At 40.1% G+C, this 15166-nt stretch overlaps 1 long non-coding RNA gene across 1 annotated transcript in view; it reads left to right on the forward strand.

Moving 5' to 3' along the window:
* Positions 1-12045, forward strand: part of LOC111752341 (uncharacterized) — a 63046-nt gene extending 51001 nt beyond the window's left edge. Inside the window, exons 2-3 of the long non-coding RNA XR_002787302.2 lie at positions 5769-5826; positions 10775-12045. This is a non-coding gene — a long non-coding RNA (uncharacterized LOC111752341). The remainder of the gene's footprint in view (positions 1-5768; positions 5827-10774) is intronic.
* Positions 12046-15166: the final 3121 nt, after the last annotated feature.

Raw genomic sequence — 15166 nt, forward strand, 5'->3', positions numbered from 1 at the left:
TGCTGCTATAACAGAAATACCATAAGTGGATGGCTTCAACAAACAGAAATTTATTTTCTCACAGCTTAGGAGCCTAGAAGTCCAAATATAGGGCACCAGCTTCAGGGGAAGGCTTTCTCTCTCTGTTGGCTCTAGGGGAAGGTCCTTGTCATCAATCTTCTCCTGGTATAGGGGCTTTTCAGTGCACAGATCCCAGGTCCAAAGGACATTCTCTGCTCCTGGCTCTTCTTTCTTGGTGGTAATCAGGTCCCCTCTCTCTCTCTCTGCTGAATTCCTTCTTTTAAATCTCAAAAGAGACTGACTCAAGATGTAACCTAATGAGATTGAGTCCTGTCTTATTAACATAACTGCCTCTAATCCTTTCTCATTAACATCGCAGAGGATTTACAACACACATGATAAACACATCAGATCACAAAATGCTGAACAACCACACAATACTGGGAACCATGGCCTAGCCAAGTTAACACACATTTTGGGGGGATACAATTCAATCCGCAACACATATTAAAATATCTGTGCTTAAATGCCATCACAATTCGGCATTCCCTACTGATTGAGGAAGGTATTAGATCTAGGTCTTCATTGGATGATATTTACAGAGTTTACTTTTTAATGATCATTACACCTCATCACGTTGTTGTTACGTGCCATCGAGTCGGCTCTAATAGCAACCCAATGCACAACAGAATGAAACACTGCCCAGTCCTGTACCATCCTTACAATCGTTGCTATGCTTGAGCCCACTGTTGCACCCACTGTGTCAATCCACCTCGTTGAGGGTCTTCCACTCTTCTGATGACCCTGTACTTTACCAGGCATGATGTCCTTCTCTGGGGACTTATCCCTCCTGGCAGCATGTCCAAAGTATGTAAGATACAATCTCGTCTTCCTTTCTTCTAAGGAGCATTCTGGTTGTACTTCTTCCAAGGCAGATTTGTTCATTCTTTTGGAAGTCCATGGTATATTCAATATTCTTCACCAACACCACAATTCAAAGGCGTCAATTCTTCTTCAGTCTTCCTTACTCATTGTCCAGCTTTCACATGCGTATGATGCAATTGAAAATACCATGGCTTGGGCTAAAAAAAAAGCGCACCTTAATTTTCAAGGTGACATCTCTGCTTTTCAACACTTTAAACAGGTCCTTTGCAGCAGATCTACACAATGCAATGTGTCTTTTGATTTCTTGACTGCTGCTTCCATGGGTGTTGATTGTGGATCCAAGTAAAATGAAATCCTTGACAACTTCAATCTTTTCTCTGTTTATCATACTGTTGCTTATTGGTCCAGTTGTGAGGATTTTTGTTTTCTTTACGTTGAGCTGTAATCCATACTGAAGGCTGTGGTCTTTGATCTTCATTAGTAAGTGCTTCAAGTCCTCTTTACTTTCAGCAAGCAAGGTTGTGTTATCCGCATATCTAAGGTTGTTAATGAGTCTTCCTCCAATCCTGATGCCATGTTCTTCTTCATGTAGTCCAGCTTCTTGGATTATTTGCTCAGCTTCTTGGATTATCTGCATACAGATTGAATAGGTATGGTGAAAGGATATAACCCTGATGCACACCTTTCCTAACTTTAAACCACTCGCTGTCCCCTTGTTCTGTCTGAACAACTGCCTCTTGATCTATGTACAGGTTCCTTGTGAGCACAATTAAATATTCTGGAATTCCCATTCTTCTCAATGTTATCCATAATTTGTTCTGATCCACACAGTGGAATGCTTTTGCATAGTCAATAAAACACAGGTAAACATCCTTCATACTAATATTAAATTTTTGCTTTCTATGGAACTTTGAGGAACATGGCAGATATTAAGCAAGGAAGGATGCAGTGTTGAAATATCTCCTTGGAAAATGGGGGAAATGGCACAGGAAAATTGAAGAGTTTAGAATAAATCACAAACACAAGTTTCCAAAATAAAAATGGAGAGCAGAATTCCCAAATCCCAGGAACAGGCAGATGCCATCATTGCTCCTCTTTTCCTGTGACATGTGTGCCTTAAAGGATCGAACTGTCTTTTCCCCACCCTCAAGTATCATGCATTAGAGAGACTACACTGATCATCCCTCAGCCCTCTTACATGTTAGAGGTAACACTCTGAGACCCAAAGGGTTTAAATGACTTGCCTAAGATCACATACCTAGTAAGAGAGAAAAAACAAGGACCCAGGCATCCCTCCTCCCTCCTCAACATGCCTCTTTCCCAGACATTGGAGTGCTCAGTTTCAAGTTCCATCACAAAGCAACTGGGACTTGACTCACTCATTCATTCAACAAATATGTACTGAGTACCCACCTAATCCCCACTCATCTGTCAGTTTGTCATACTGTGGTGCATGTTGCTGTGATGCTGGAAGCTATACAACCAGTATTTTAAATACTGGTAAGATCACCCACAGTGGACAGGTTGCAGCAGGGCTTCCAGACTAAGACAAACTAGGAAGCAGGACCTGATCATCTACTTCTGAAAAATTGACTAGTGAAAACCTTATGAAAAGCAGCAGAACATTGTCTGGTATAGTGCTGAAAGATGTGCCCCTCAGGCTGGAAGGCACTCAGAATATGGCTGGGGAAGAGCTGCCTCCTCAAAGTAGACTCAACCTTAATGGAGTAAAGCTTTCAAGACCTTCATTTGCTGAAGAGCATGACTCAAAATGAGAAGAAACAGCTGTAAACATCTATTAATAATCAGAACATGGAATGTATAAGGTATGATCCTAGGAAAATTGGGAGTCATCAAAAATGAAATGGACTGCAGAAAGATCAATATCCTAGGCATTAACGAGCTGAAATGGACTGGCGCTGGACATTTTGAACCAAACAATCATATGGTCTACTATGCCAGGAATGATAAATTGAAGAGGAATGGCATCACATTCATTGTCAAAAAGAACATTTCAAGATCTATCCTGAAGTAAAATGCTGTCAGTGATAAGATAATATCTGTATGCCTACAAGAAAGACCAGTTAATACGACTATTATTCAAATTTACACACCAACCACTAACACCAAAGGTGAGTAAATTGAAGAACTTTACCAACTTCTGCAGTCTAAAATTGATCAAACATACAACCAAGACCAACGACTTATTCACGGCAAATACCTTTTTCAACAGCATAAACATCAACTACACACGTGGTCCTCACCAGATGAAATACACAGGAATCAAATCGACTCCATCTGTGGAAAGATGATGGAGAAACTCAATATCATCAGTCAGAACAGGGCCAGGGGCTGACTGTATAACAGACCATCAATTGCTCATATGCGAGTTCAAGTTGAAGCTAAAGAAAATTGGAGCAAGTCCATGAGAGCCAAAATACAACCTTGATTTGGCACACTAAACACTAATGACCGAAGACCAGACCAGTTGTGGAATGACATCAAGGACATCATACATGAAGAAAGCAAAAGGTCAATCGAAAGACAGGAAAGAAAGAAAAGACCAAAATGGATATCAGAAGAGACTGTGAAACTTGTTCTTGAACATAGAATAGCTAAAGAAAATGGAAGAAATGATGAAGTAAAAGAGCTGAACAGATTTCAAAGGGTGGCTTGAGAAGACAAGGAAAAGTATTATAATGACTTGTGCAAAGACTTGGAGTTAGAAAACCAAAAGGGAAGAACATGCTTGGCATTTCTCAAGCTGAAAGAACTGAAGAAAAAATTCAAGACTCAAGTTGCAATACTGAAGGATTATATGGGCAAAGTATTGACCGATGCAAGGAGGATCAAAAGAAGATGGAAGGAATACTAAGGAACATTGTATCAAAAAGAATTGGTCAACGTTTAACCATTTCAGGAGGTAGCATACGATCAAGAACCAATGGTACCAAAGGAAGAAGTCCAAGCTACACAGAAGGCATTGGCAAAACAAGGCTCCAGGAATTGATAAAATACCAATTGAGATGTTTCAACCAATGGATGCAGCACTGGAGGTGGCCACTCGTCTATGTCAAGAAATTTGGAAGATAGCTACCTGGACAACCAACTGGAAGAGATCCATGTTTGTGCCCATTCCAAAGAAAGGTAATCCAACAACTGCAGAAATTATTGAGCAATATCATTAATATTGCACACAAGTAAAATTTTGCTGAATATCATGCAAAAGCAGTTGCAGCAGTACTTTGACAGGGAACTGCTAGAAGCTCAAGCAAGGTTCAGAAGAGGATGTGACTGCTGATGTCAGATGGATCCTAGCTGAAAGCAGAGAATACCAGAAAGATATTTACCTGTGTTTTATTGACTATGCTAAGGCACTCGACTATGTGGATCATAATAAATTATGGATAATATTGCAAAGAATGAGAATTCCAGAACACTTAATTATGCTCATGAGGAACCTGTACATAGACCAAGAAGCAGTCATTCGGACAGAACGAGGGGATACTGCATGGGTTAAAATCATGACAGGTGTGGGTCAGGGTTGTATCCTTTTACCATACTTATTCAATCTGTATGCTGAGCAAATAATCCAAGAAGCTGGACGATATGAAGAAGAACAAGGCATTGGGATTGTAGGAAGACTCATTAACAACCTGAGATATGGAGAGGACACAACCTTGCTTGCTGAAAGTGAAGAGGACTTGAAGCACTTACTGAAGAAGATCACACTACAGTCTTCACTATGGAGTGCACATCAACACAAAGAAAACAAAAATCCTCACAACTGGACCAATAAGCAACACCGTGATAAACAGAGAAAAGATTGAAGTTCTCAAGGATTTCATTTTACTTGGATCTACAATCAACACCCATAGAAGCAGCCGTCAAGAAATCAAAAGACACATTGACTTGGGCAAATCTACTGCAAAAGACCTCTTTAAAGTGTTGAAAACCAAAGATGTCACTTTGAAGACTAAGATGTGCCTGACCCAACCTGTGGTATTTTCAACTATCTCATACGCATGTGAAAGCTGGACCATGAATAAAGAAGATCTAAGGAGAATTGACGCCTTTGAATTATAGTGTTATCATGGACTGCCAGAAGAATGAAAGAATCTGTCTTGGAAGAAATACAGCCAGAATGGTCCTTAGAATGAGCATAACAAGACTTTACCTCACTTACTTTGAACATGTTATCAGGAGGGACCAGTCCCTTGAGAAGGACATCATGCTTGGTAAAGTACAAGGTCAGCGAAAAAGAGGACGACCCTCAATGAGATGGACTGACGCAGTGACTGCAACAATGGGCTTAAGCACAGCAATGACTGTTAGGAAGGTGTAAAACTGGGCACTGTTTCATTCTGTTCTACATAGGGTTCCTATGAGTCGGAACCGGCTTGATGAGACCTAGCAACAACAACCTACTTAGTATCCTAAGCCCAGAGTATAAACCTGAGTATAAGGCTAAAAACTGTTAGCCTTCCAAAAAAAAAAAAAAAATCAAAATTCAAAATGAACAGAGAATAGATAAATAGGTGACGATAAGATTTAGCGCAAGTTTGGAGATTAGGCAGACTTGGGCACATAGCCTGACTCTGCCTTAAGTGTGCGACCTTAGGCGTCTGTGTCTTCTATAAAATTATAAGTCCTCAGAGGTTGTTTGTGAAGATCAAATGGGATAGTATTTATTAAAAAAAAAAAAAAGCAGTGTCTGAACTATTTGTCTGGACTAAGGGGCTCAATAAATGATACCTATTGCCACCACCGCTGACAGAGTCAAGCTGACAGTGGGAGAAGTACTACTGAGGGGGACACAGGAGACGAGAAGCAGGAAGTAACCTCTCTTCCCCCTCCCCTTTTATTTTTCATTCTCCCACCAGATAGGCTCAGAGCTATCACCTCCTGCTATCTGCACCACACCAACGGGGAGAGTTATTGGTGAGTTACCAATTGGAATCAGAATACCTCACTTAATGGGTTCTGTCTGCAGGACTTGCTCTCACACACACTTTGAGTCTGACTTTCTTAGTAAACCACCACTTTCAAATTCCTTAGGATCAATGAGTCATCCACCAGTCCTAACTTGTACACATTCCTGTAAGATAAAATTCCAAAACTTGCCTCATACATTTTTAGTTAATAGTAAGATACCAGACTGAGATAAGAATTGTGAAACTGAAAAAACAGAAAGAAGCAACATACTGAGCTTTCCTCCATATTCACACTTTATCCACTGTCTCTATAACTCATTTAATCCATAACAATGTGGGAGCGTCCACGAATAGCAACATGGGATCCCTGTCCCCTCTACTGGAAGAGATGGGCTAAATACTGGCAAACACCAAGTGGCAGACATGGAAACGCAAAGGCAGCTAGTGCTATATAAAGACAGACACGTCAGTGTTCAGGAGGGAGAACATCTATAAGACACAGGGATTGGCGGAACGACCGTCATGACTGAAGTAAGACAGCACCTGTTTGGAAAAGCGTCAAGGAAAGAGTTCTGAAGGACAGTGGGTGATGGCAGAGAAATGACTTCAGAGTTGACAAAACAGAGCAAGGAGGAGATGGCAGGGAATAGCAGAGAAGGTGAGCAAAATGAGGGAATTTGCAAACTCCTCCGAGGCACTTTGTGGCTCCTACAAGTCAAAGTGGACCAAAGGGCTGAATAAATGTGATTAGAAGGCAGATGTAAATTATTGGCACTTTTTCCCCCAGCATGTTGAAGCTGTATTAATCAGGTAATGGAATCAGTTTTCTACTCGCATTTATCACAACTAGTAATGTGAATGTCGCAAACACAAAGTCAAACAAATAACTTCAAAAGCCCTGAAGTGAATTATTGGCCTTGTATAGACTCACGGAAAGGGAAGGATATCTGGAGGGTAATGGCAGTACTTGGTTTTTACTATTAAAAAGTAGTACAAGAGAAGGAGCTAGAGAACTACAGGACTATGCACAGTTCTTAAAAACTAAATTTTTCTAAACGATTTTTTGTTACCATGTCTTGCCACATATGTTCACAAGCTTTCTAAGACTAGAAAGTTTATATTTTTGCACATCAATGTTTAATACAACAGCACCATGTTTTCAGGGGACACTTTTATAAATATTCATTGACTAAGCTACCCATGTTCCTTATTCAGGTCATAAGACTCACACACATATCCCTTTCAAGAACCATGATTCCTTCCTCCACAAAGTCCCTAAAGGCCACGTAGACGATAATTTACACAGCAAAATAATAATTCTCATTTGATGAATGCATTCAATGTAACAGGCAATATTGTAGTGCGTTACTCATCATTTCCAACCCTCTGATGATTAAGGAATCCCAATCTGTGATAAAGCAAATATCATGACTATGAGGAAACGGGGGCTTAGAAAAGTAAAGCAATTTTCTCAATTCAGGCAATTAATAAGTCACTGAAATAAAACTGTAGGCCAGCTCTGTCCAACTCCTCACTACAGTTACGGGAGTCTTGCTCAAGGATCAGCCAGAATTTCATGAAGAATCTCTTAAGCATATGTCTCAAAATTTTAGAAATAAAAGGAAAAAATCTATTTTTATAGTCCTTTTTCTTATAGTAATTTTTCAAATATCTTAGTTACTGTCCTGGAAAATTTAATTAAGTACCCAGTAAAGAGGCTCCAGAACAGACATGATGGCAACAGGTTTTTAGGGGTGAAAGCGGTCCCAACAGTCACCACACAAGATTGGAATCAGATTCTAAAGCCAGCTAAGAGCCCTTTTCCTCCAGTTTCCAATGAGTAGTGATCTAATGAGGGTCAGATTTCTTCAGACTTCCCAAACACCTCTTAGTTATCTAGTGCTGCTATAACAGAAACACCACAAGCGGAGAGCTTTAACAAAAAGAAGTTTATTTTCTCCCAGTTTAGGAGGCTGGAAGTCTGAATTCAGGGTGCAAACTCTAAAGGAAGGCTTTCACTCTCTGTCGACTCTGAAGGAAGGTCCTTATCTCTACTGAGCTTCTGTTCCTGGGCAATCTTCAAGTGGCTTGGCATCTCTCTTCCCCCATCTCTGCTTCTTTCACTTGCTTGTTTAAGGTCTTTTATATCTCAAAAAATGATTGGTTTAAAACACATCCTACACTAATCCTGCCTCATTAATATAACAAAGATGTCCCATTCCCAAATGAGATTATAACCACAGGCATAGAGGTTAGGATTCACAACACGTGTTTTAGAGGGACACAATTCAATTCATAACAATCTCTATCCATGTGCCAGGAATTCTGCTGTCAAAGTTTAAAACCAACCACGGTGAAAATAACCGCAGCATGAGGTCTCACTTCATTACCACTCACGGCTGAAATAAATCTTATGAGTCAAGATAATCTCATAGGGAACAATTCACAATGTACTGCTTACACTTGCCACTCAGAGAGATGGGTCTTGTACAAATCATCTCCCTACCCATCCTCCAGCCCAGCCTGGGCTCCACTACTAATGGGAAGTGGCTATGGATGGAGGGGAGCCAGCCAACTTCAACACCAGCCTCAATTTCCACAGTACACTGGCTCCGTGTTCCACAGATTTGTGCACTGGATGAGACGCAGGAATGACATCAGCCTCTACAGAGGTAGTGGGGAAGGCCAGTGGTTCACATTGTTATTTCTGGACCAGTTAGCAAGTCTGGGCCTTGGGAAACATGAGGCCATGAAAGGACTGAAGGAGGCCCTTGTTGAAACGGAGTTGCTAGTCTTCTTTTCCCACGTGAGTTCAAGCGTGATGCCCACTACCCCTACAGCCCACTCATTTGAACCCCAATAAAACAACCACCTCTACTCTGAAAATCCATTGTGACAATGATGCCATGGAGGTATTTTTAGCTACATTGGACACTCAGAGCTTTGCCCAAGGAGCTAGTTAAATAAGAAAATGTATGTGAAGGCATTGCATAAGGTACAAAGCACTACAGAAATGTGAGTTTATTACTTAGGAGAGATAAGAGACTGATCAGGAAAGGAAGCTCAACCAAGACAAAACCAAAGTGAGTCTGACCATTATAGATGGAAAGAAATTTAAAATCTTAAAAAAAAAAAAAAAAATATTTTAAACTATCCCACCCTTCTTGAAGAAAGCACATCCTTGGAATTCAAATCAATTATATTTTCCAACTCAGAAAATGTTTACCTGACTACAGATTTATTTGAGGATCCAGTATCACCCGACAGCCCCTCCTCCCAAACACCCTTCTTCTATTACAATGTTACTAGATTTTTTAAATATTGATGTCACCTTTATAAATCTCTCCTTGTTTTTCCAGCTTGAATCTCCAAAAACTAATTAAAAATAAAGGAGGGGAAATTTTATGAAAAAAATATTGCTGTTGTTAGCTGCCATCAAACCTCATGTACAAGGGGATTAGACCATTGTGACCCACAGGGTTTTCGCTGGCTGATTTTCAGAAGTAGATCACCAGTAGATCCTAGTCCATCTTAGTTTGGAATCTCTGCTGAGGCCTGTTCAGCATCATAGCAACACAACAGCCTCCAATGACAGATGGGTGGTGGCTACACATTAGGTACACTGGCTAGAAGTTGAACCCAGGTCTCCCACATGAAAGATGAGAACTCTACCACTGAACCACCACTGCCCCCAAGAAAAAAGGGTAGAGGACCTGACTTCTCATTTCATTTTGATATGATTTCTTTCTAAAGTGCTCAGTGGTTTAGTGACCTCTCACCTCTTTGGGGCCCATGCTGATTTTCATGCACCCACAAGACCCCCCTTTCCCACCACACTCCCATTGCCTTGGTTCCAGCCCTCATTACTTTTTGCCTTGCTGAAGGACCTGGACTTCTACTGCTCTCTCTGTCTCCCAGCTTGCCCTCTCCAAGCTACCCTCCATTCTGCTACAAGCATTGTTGTTGCTGTTGTTGTGGTTGTGTGCCATCGTGTTGATTCCGACTCCTAGTGACCCTATATAAGGTCACTACAAGAGGAGCATTCTAAATTGTAAACCTCTTTATGTTCTCCTTAAAATCTTTCAGTGGTTACTCATTGCCTAGACCAGTGGTGCTTAACGTTTTTTTTGGAATCTGATTAGAGCTTTGGCCACTTCTTTTCACTTCTTGAAAACGAATCATCTATAGGCAATAAATCCTGAGTTAAGAGCCATTGTCCTAGAGCAGAGGTCTCCAAAAGAGTGTGCACGCATCCCAGGGATGTACCAGATGATCCAGGGTGGTTCAGAAAAACAATATTAGCACTTCCACGTTTCCATATTTTTAACAAAACTACAATGAAAATAATTAGAAAGTAATTAAAATGTACTAATATTTAATGTCCACCACCCATCTGTCAGTTCTTTGTACTGTAATGGCTTGCATGTCGCTGTGATGCTGGAAGCTATGCCAACAGTATTTCAAATACCAGCAGTTTCACCCATGATGGACAGGTTTCATCAGAGCTTCCAGACTAAAACAGACTAGGAAGAAAGGGCTGGTGATTTACTTCCAAATACTAGCCAGGACAGAATATTATCCAACCGGACTCAAACATGCCAATGATCATGATCATGGTACAAGACTAGGATATGTTTTGTTCTGTTATACATAAGGTCACCATGAGTTGGAGCTGACTCAACAGCAATATTTAATGTATTGAATAAAACTGGTGTCCTCACCCTGTGACTTTCACCTCATATATCTAATGATCCTTAAAGGATAAAAGGGAGGCGTGACAGTGGCATCCTTCTCCATTTTTTCACTTTTCAGTATATAGGTATATATTGCATTCTACATAGTTCAGAACACCATCAGTGGTTAGTTTTATAACACTAAGCCCTTTACAAAGTAGATTCTTTGCAATTCCTTTTTTTTTTTTTTTAAACATAATCTTACCCATAATTTTTTCATAGGTCGAAGCCCTGGAGTAGGAGACTCAGAAGAGGCATAGTGAATCCTTTCAGGAACCTGATGCATGAGATTGGATTGTTTGCAGGACCATAGCAGAGCCACACACATTCTAAGCAGCATGGTCAGTCGCCATCTTTGAGCAGGGAGCCACCATCTTTGAGTGGGGCACCGGGGCTTCAGACTGTGCTCAAAATCCAAGGGCAAGAGATTTGGTTGCCATGCAACGCATACGCTGTCCTTATTGCCTAAGAGGGAGATTGTCTAGGAGGCCTTTGGCTTGTAATTTTTCCTATTGCAGCTATCTTTCAGGTCTGTTCCAGTGACACTTCCTTGGCCATGACTGAACTGGGTAGAACCACTTTGAAGCCCTGCAAAATACTTAAAGGAGTTGTCCAACGTAAAATGATTTACTAATTTTTTTTATTTACAAAAGACAAGGGTCCCACACTATCTGATCTTTCTTGTGATGACTAGTGGCTATCAGTATTATGCAGATATTTTCAGAAAAGTAAATATTTTTAGAATGTCTCTTCAAAGTAAAGATGAGGTTTTAATGATGAATGAGAAAGTAACCGCTTTTCAAAATTAATTTGCAGTTTTGAAAGTGAGTGTAATAGGCAGTCTCTGGGCATCCCTGGGTGGTGCAAACAGTTAACACTCAGCTGCTAACCGCAAAGTTGGAAGTTCAAGTGAACCTAGAGGCTCCTCCAAAGAAAGGTCTGCTGATCTCCTGGAAAAATCAGCCATTGAAAACTGTACAGAGCACAGTTCTACTCTGACACGCATGTGGTCACCTTGAGTAGGAGTCAACTCAACTGCAACTGGTATAGGCAGCCTCTTGAGATTGCCCCCAGTGATCACTTCTTCCTGATATTCATGTTCGTGTGTAATCCACCCGCCTTGAGTGTAGGCTGGATCTAATGACTCGCTTATATTGAATAGACTATGGCAAAATTCGCTTCCAAGACTTTGTTACAAAGACTGTAACTTCCATCATGCTCTCCCTCTCTCATTCTTTCTCTATGGAGAAGTCCACTGGAAAGAACTGCTGTCTCCAGCCAACAATCAGTGAGAGCCTGAGTTCTGCCAACAGACATGTGGGTGAGCTTAGAAGCAGATTCTCCCCAAGGCCAGCCTTAAGATGACTGAAGGTCCACCCAACACCCCAAGTGAAGCTTTGTGAGAGACCCTGAGCCAAAAGAATACACCTAAGCCACTCCTGGATTCCTGACCCACAGAAACTATGATAATAAACATTTGTTGTTTTAAGCCACTAATTGTGGGGATAATTTGTTACCCAGCAAGAGATAACTAACACAACTGGGAAAACGTTGCCCATTATTGATGAGTTGATGGCTGAAAATAATGTGAATGTGTCACATAAAAAACTCTCCTACCTGCACATAAAAAAAAAAAAAAAAAAACATTTTCTAGCCTGTTTTAAAATATCCCAGATGAAGACTATCCATGGGTTTAACCAACTGCTAAAAATATAAAAATGCTGCACCTTCCAAAGAGTTTGCAGGAATGACTGATTAACATCAGGGAAGATGGAAAGTTACTAATTAAATTTCAAGAAAAACCTGAGTATGGTGCTTGAGATGGAAAAAAAAAAAAAAAGTAGCATCATGATTTAGTTAGTCCTGCCAACAAACACTTCTTCTATTGGAAAGCCACCTCCTTGCGAGGTATGATTTTTTGATTAAAACCAGGACTGGTCCTTTAAACTTAGAACCAGTCCTTTAGATTATCCTATCACAAAGTGTTAAGCCAATGTTTTCAAAAATATATAAGCATTTTCATTGCATTGGTCATTCTAATATTTAATAACATTTTTGTGGGAACAAAAATCTAGATATATGTTTAAATATTTATTTAATATATATTTAATATTATAAATATTTAAATATTATCTCTGTATGTTTTATAAAGGATATAACAGATTAGTATGATAGTACATGCATATAAATATCAAAATGCATTATTGAATAACTACATATTTGAGGAGTGCATGCTCAAGTTATTTTTACTTTTATATGTAAGAAGATGAAAAAGTTTATAGACATCTGACCTTGAAGATAAGTCTAAAAGCTGTCTCTTAATTTACATAGTCTCTACCTATCTTTCTAGGGCCGTACTTAGAGCCACCTCCAATTCCCAGGACATCCATGAGTGAGTTTGAAAGCAGATCCTTCCCCAGAAGGCCTTTCCTCTTCCAGTCCCTCCCTCATGTCCACTAAAGGACTTCTACTCCTATTTCAAGGCTCAGCTGAATTGTTAACCATTTCATGACATTTCCTTCTCTCTTTCCCCTCCCTCCACTTCTCAATGCTCCCAAAGCACCATTTTAATTCCTTAATTATGGGACTTACCAAGCTGTTTTTTGTTTTTTTTTTTTAAGGATGTATTAATTCTCCTTTTACCCCTGTTAAACTGAGGGCTTTCTACAAAATCAGCTCAGTGAACATCTCTTGAATAGAATGAATGGATGCATTCATTTTTTTCAGAAGATTTTTCTCTATGGCTCAAATTATAACACGTTGAAAAGGGAATCTCCCTTCGCCTTATCCTGGCTGGATAGCTGTACACCTCACCACCAAAATTTAATTTAATAAAAAATTTTGAAAATTTGAAAAAATGAGTTTAAGTGCAAGATCTAGCATTTCTGAGCAGACTGCTTACATTATGTAAGAAGTATTGTCTAATGATAAGGAGCCAGACTGCTTCAGACTCAAATCTATCTTTGCCACTTATTAGCTCTAATCTTGGGCACACTAAATACACTCTTCATGCCTCAGTATCCTCATCTGGTTGTTGTTGTTAGGTACCATCGAGTTGGTTCAACTCATAGCGATCCTATGCACAACAGAAGAAAACACTGTCCACTTCTGCACCATTCTCACAATCATTGCCATGCATGAGCCCATTGCTGCAGCCACTGTGTCAAATCCTCTCGTTGAGCATCTTCCTCTTTTTGAGCACCCTCTACTTTGCCAAGCATGATGTCCTTCTCCAGGACTGGTCTCTTCTGATAACATGTCCAAAGTTTGTAAGACAAAGTCTCATTATGCTCGATTCTAAGGAGCATTCTGTCTGTACTTTTTCCAAGACAGACTTGTTCATTCTTCTGACAGTCCATGGTATATTCAATATTCTTCACCAACACCATAATTCAAATGCATCAATTCTTTGGTCCTCCAATCCTGATGTTCCACTACTGTTCATAAGGTTTTCACTGGTCAATTTTTCAGAAGTGGACCACTAGGTCCTTCTTCCCAGTCTGTCTTAGTCTGGAAGCTCTGCTGAAACCTGTCTACCATGGGTGATCCTGCTGGTATTTGAAATACCGGTGGCATAGCTTCCAGCATCACAGCAACATGCAAGCCACCACAGTATGACAAACTAATAGATGATCAGTGGATCCTCATCTGATAAAATGGCAAAACAATGGTACCTCCCTCATTGGGTGCTACAAGCATTAATAATTAATACATATAGGTGTGGCACTGGGTAAATATTCAATACATGTTGATTATCACCCTGTGCAAGGCTACTAAGTAAATAAGTGATAGCTGCTAAGTAAATTCCTAGACTAGAACTCCCCTGCTCCCGCACCCCCAGGATGCACACACAGAAGCACCCACAGATTTAAGCACCTTGAGGGCAGGGGCTCTGCCTACTTTTGTTTTCACTATTGTAGCCCCAGTACCTAGAATGGTGTCTGGCATGTAGTAGATGCTCAGTAAATATTTGTGGACTAATTTCAGAATTCCCCATACATTGCTGCCTTGTACAGATTTGAATTCATGATGCCATTCACAGTGTTCTTTTCAAGCATTCTTTGGGTGGCTATTGTCAGAAACAGGATGTGGGGAAACAGCTAACATGGCTATTGTTGCAGGAAAAGCTAAGAGAGAGGCCTGAGAGGAAGTGACAGTTCAATAAGCATCAAAAGTCTATTGATGGCCTAATAGGAAATGATTCACAAATGCAGTATTTACACACAAGTACAAACTGTTCCAGTGACTTCAGTAAAGAGGGTTTTATTTAAAAACAAACAACAAAAGAAACAGAAAGCTTAGCAGATTCTAACATAGAGTAAATGCACCTTATAATTAAATCAATTATATTGTCAGAATACTTTCAATTGCAAGAAACCACACAATGTTAACTCATATAAAGGAAAGGAATTTTGTGGGTTCTCACAAGTGACAAATTTAGGTTTGGCTCAGGGTCTTAAAAATTGTTATCTCTTTCCTCAAGATAATTCCCAGAAATTGTCATCAACCGAGTCTGCCTATTTATTTCTCCCAACACCCCTCCCCCCAATCTATATATCCCTCCATCTGTCTCTCCAACTCCTGGTCTATCCCTCTAGCTTTTCCTTCTCTCTT

Source organism: Loxodonta africana, chromosome 4 (genome assembly GCF_030014295.1).
Source record: "Loxodonta africana isolate mLoxAfr1 chromosome 4, mLoxAfr1.hap2, whole genome shotgun sequence".
NCBI classification, from domain to species: domain Eukaryota; kingdom Metazoa; phylum Chordata; class Mammalia; order Proboscidea; family Elephantidae; genus Loxodonta; species Loxodonta africana.